This window comes from Hypomesus transpacificus, chromosome 8 (assembly GCF_021917145.1).
Source record: "Hypomesus transpacificus isolate Combined female chromosome 8, fHypTra1, whole genome shotgun sequence".
Taxonomy (NCBI): Eukaryota; Metazoa; Chordata; class Actinopteri; order Osmeriformes; family Osmeridae; genus Hypomesus; species Hypomesus transpacificus.
Genome location: NC_061067.1, coordinates 880,215 through 884,282, shown reverse-complemented (window position 1 = coordinate 884,282; position 4,068 = coordinate 880,215). Strand labels below are relative to the sequence as shown.

At 52.6% G+C, this 4,068-nt stretch overlaps 1 protein-coding gene across 1 annotated transcript in view; it reads right to left on the bottom strand.

The window, feature by feature from the left end:
- The window catches only part of drd3 (dopamine receptor D3), a 17,297-nt gene extending 13,688 nt beyond the window's left edge, over nucleotides 1–3,609 (bottom strand). Inside the window, 1 exon segment of the mRNA XM_047024519.1 lies at nucleotides 3,115–3,609. The gene's annotated coding sequence lies outside the window, so the exon portion shown is untranslated.
- Between the last annotated feature and the right edge of the window lie 459 nt (nucleotides 3,610–4,068).

The window sequence follows — 4,068 nt, the reverse complement described above, 5'->3', positions numbered from 1 at the left end:
GGAGGGATGGAGAAGGTGAGGGGGAGGGATGGAGGAGGTGAGGGGTAGGGATGGAGAAGGTGAGGGGGAGGGATGGAGAAGGTGAGGGGGAGGGATGGAGAAGGTGAGGGGGAGGGATGGAGGAGGTGAGGGGTAGGGATGGAGGAGGTGAGGGGGAGGGATGGAGGAGGTGAGGGGGAGGGATGGAGGAGGTGAGGGGAGGGATGGAAGAGGTGAGAGGGAGGGATGGAGGAGGTGAGGGGGAGGGATGGAAGAGGTGAGGGGTAGGGATGGAGGAGGTGAGGGGGAAGGATGGAAGAGGTGAGGGGGAGGGATGGAGGGATGGAGGAGGTGAGGAGGGAGGGATGGAGGAGGTGAGGGGGAGGGATGGAGGAGGTGAGGGGGAGGGATGGAGGAGGTGAGGGGGAAGGATGGAAGAGGTGAGGGGTAGGGATGGAGGAGGTGAGAGGGAGGGATGGAGGAGGTGAGGGGGAAGGATGGAGGAGGTGAGGGGGATGGGGATGGAGGGGGAGGGATGGAGGAGGTGAGGGGAGGATGGAGGAGGTGAGGGGGAAGGATGGAAGAGGTGAGGGGTAGGGATGGAGGAGGTGAGAGGGAGGGATGGAGGAGGTGAGGGGAAGGATGGAGGAGGTGAGGGGGAAGGATGGAGGAGGTGAGGGGAGGGATGGAGGAGGTGAGAGGATGGAGAGGTGAGGGGAAGGATGGAAGAGGTGAGGGGTAGGGATGGAGGAGGTGAGAGGGAGGGATGGAGGAGGTGAGGGGGAAGGGATGGAGGAGGTGAGGGGAAGGATGGAGGAGAGGAGGGATGGAGGAGGTGAGGGGGAGGGATGGAAGGAGGATGAGAGGGGAGGGATGGAGGAGGGAGGAGGATGAGGAGGTGAGGGAGGGATGGAGAAGGTGAGGGGGAGGGATGGAGGAGGTGAGGGGTAGGGATGGAGAAGGTGAGGGGAGGGATGGAGGAGGTGAGGGGTAGGGAGGAGGTGAGGGGGGAGGGATGGAGGAGGTGAGGGGGAGGGATGGAGGAGGTGAGGGGGAAGGATGGAAGAGGTGAGGGGTAGGTGAGGGGGAGGGGGAGGTGGATGGGAGGGTAGGGAGAGGTGAGGGGGGGATGGAGAGGAGGGAGGGATGAGAAGGTGAGGAGGTGGGAGGAGGTGAGGGGGAGGGATGGAGGAGGTGATGGAAAGGGGGGATGGAGGAGGTGAGGGAGGAAGGAGGAGGTGGGGAGGTGAGGGGTAGGGATGAGGGGGAGGGATGGAGAGGTGAGGGAGGGAGGTGAGGGGAAGGGAGGAGGTGAGGGGGAGGGGGATGGAGGAGGTGAGGGGGAGGGATGGAGGAGGTGAGGGATGGAGGAGGGATGGAAGAGGAGGGGTAGGGATGGAGGAGGTGAGGGGATAGGGATGGAGGAGGGAGGGGAGGGAGGATGGGTGAGGGGAGGGAGGAGGGGGAGGGATGGAGGAGGTGAGGGGGAGGGATGGAGGAGGTGAGGGGTAGGGATGGAGGAGGTGAGGGGGAGGGATGGAGGAGGTGAGGGGGAAGGATGGAAGAGGTGAGGGGTAGGGATGGAGGAGGTGAGGGGGAAGGATGGAGGAGGTGAGGGGGAGGGATGGAGAAGGTGAGGGGGAGGGATGGAGGAGGTGAGGGGTAGGGATGGAGGAGGTGAGGGGTAGGGATGGAGGAGGTGAGGGGGAGGGATGGAGGAGGTGAGGGGGAGGGATGGAGGAGGTGAGGGGTAGGGATGGAGGAGGTGAGGGGGAGGGATGGAGGAGGTGAGGGGGGCACTTGGAGGGATGAGGCTGGAGGGAAATGGGAGTCATCAGGAGCATGCTGGCTGGGAGGCAGAGAGCACGTTTTCAGATTGGGACCCAGCCTGCGGCTTTTTCCCCCCCATTTCTGTGAGCACGACTCAGAGCGGCTCCCCTCTCGTCTACTGATGTTGTTGTTCTGCGAAGCTGCTTGTCCCTTTGCCATGCTGACCTGGCAACGCCCGGACCCCCTCCTGGATCCAACCGTCTCTCTAACGTGTACAGCTAACCCTCTGTTTCCTGGCTCTGCACTCTCCTCCTCTCTGCTCAGCTATGCTGCTCTGTAACAGAACCATGCATTGTGTGTGTGTGGTGGTGGTGGTGGGGGGACGACGACCGTGTGACTGCAGAGACTGAGTGACTCAGTGTACTCGCGGCATACTTGCTGCCCTGTTATGATAACCACCCCCTAAGCCCTGTCAATGAGAGTGCAGCATGGGACTCTGTCTGGTCAAGGAGAAATACAACTATTAAAGGGTGTCTGTGCGTGTGTGCCCTCGCTCTGTTTCAGCGCAGGCAGACAGCTTGGCAGTGCTGAGGAGACCTGTACCCTTAACTGTGCATGAATCTGTTACTGGATGCAATTACGTTTATATTTGTTGGTTTTAGCTTAGGAAACGTGAGTGTATGTGTTTTTGTGAAAATGTGTCGTCTTAGACTCATCTCTCTATATGTCTCTCCACACATACGTGCTTGGGAACAGCGCAGTGCTTGTTTGTCCCTTTAATGGCTCCGGTTGTTTTGAAGGCGCCAACATAAAGCAAACACCCACCTCCCACAAACAACCTACACGGTACACACAGAACAGGGCTCCAAACACAGACCTGGACTGAAGCAGCGCCAAGTCAATGTGCATTTACATGCAACCGCTAAACACAACATTTTAATGACAAAAAAACAATATCGGAAGTTAACATTTAACAGACTGTTGAATCATCCTGAGTAAACTAGATGATACGAGCTAAATAACCAAAATAATCTATAATACGTGCAGTTATTGTTGATGTTCCATCTGAAAAATATGCTTCCAGTCAAAGTGTCTCAATTTACAACCTTACTTAATAAAACCTTCAACAACAAATTCTGTCAAATTCATAATATTGCAAACGGGATATTGCTCGTGAGATTGGGGTCAGTCCTTGATATCTTAACCAGAATTACGCGTGACAAATGACATTACTCATTCTATGATTATTGTCAGAAATTGCTCACAAGGATATCAATGAGTAATGTACATATTGTAATAAATGTAAAAGACAAGGTCATATAATGAATCAATTAATAATTGGAAAAGGAAATAAGGAAAGTATACCTTTTAGACTCTCACAAAGGAGAACACAATAGATGCCATGGCGTGATCTATCCGTTGAAAGATAAAAGTTGACCGGTCTGTTTGTATCCTCTCCAACGGTACCGGGATCGAAGGGGCGCCCATCTCCGTGCAGACAGCCAGAGCTCAGAGTCTGAGACTCATAAATCCTCAATAAAATATATATTAACCTTCTCCGATTTCTTCACCTTGAGTTATTCAATTTAAGACATGTGGCTCACTTTCTCTTTACTGGTCTTGTTGCGCGTAAAACAGCGGCGCGCACACGGGATGTCAGGAAGGAACAGTCACTTTGTTTGAGCTGTCTAGCAAACCCCAATGAAAGCGCAGATTACCCCAAGAGTTCACTATTAACCGGTGGCTAGCATGGTGGTTTTGAAAATGACTGATTTACCAACTAATCGTTCTGTATTGTGAGCTTAGAAAAGGAAGAAGAAGCCAATTCGTCCATTGAAATACATGGCTACATTTGGCATATGCCTCCATCAACCCAAACCAATCAACTTTGGGTTAAAAGATGCTATGACATCATACAATTTATCCTTTTATACAGGGCCATGCAAATACAATATTTACATTGATTTCAATTGAAAATTATATAGCTTATCTTAATAGGCATACGGCTTCGTGCCAGTCAGTAAAATTGATATATTTGCAGAGGCATCCCGGGACATTTGCAAACGCAACATTTCAGTGACGTACATATTTTGCGTGTTAATTCAGATGGAATCGTTATAAATCCTGATGTAGGCTATTCAGATATCACACATGCATTGCGGACCACTGAAAACCTCAGCTGAAAGAATCCGTGAAAATAGCAACAGAGAATTCAGAATTCAGCCACCTCATTTGTTCTCAGAACAAAAGGCTAATACCTTAGATACCAGGAAACGTTTGGGCGTTGAAGACGTTTTTTCCTGTTATCCAATGTTTAAG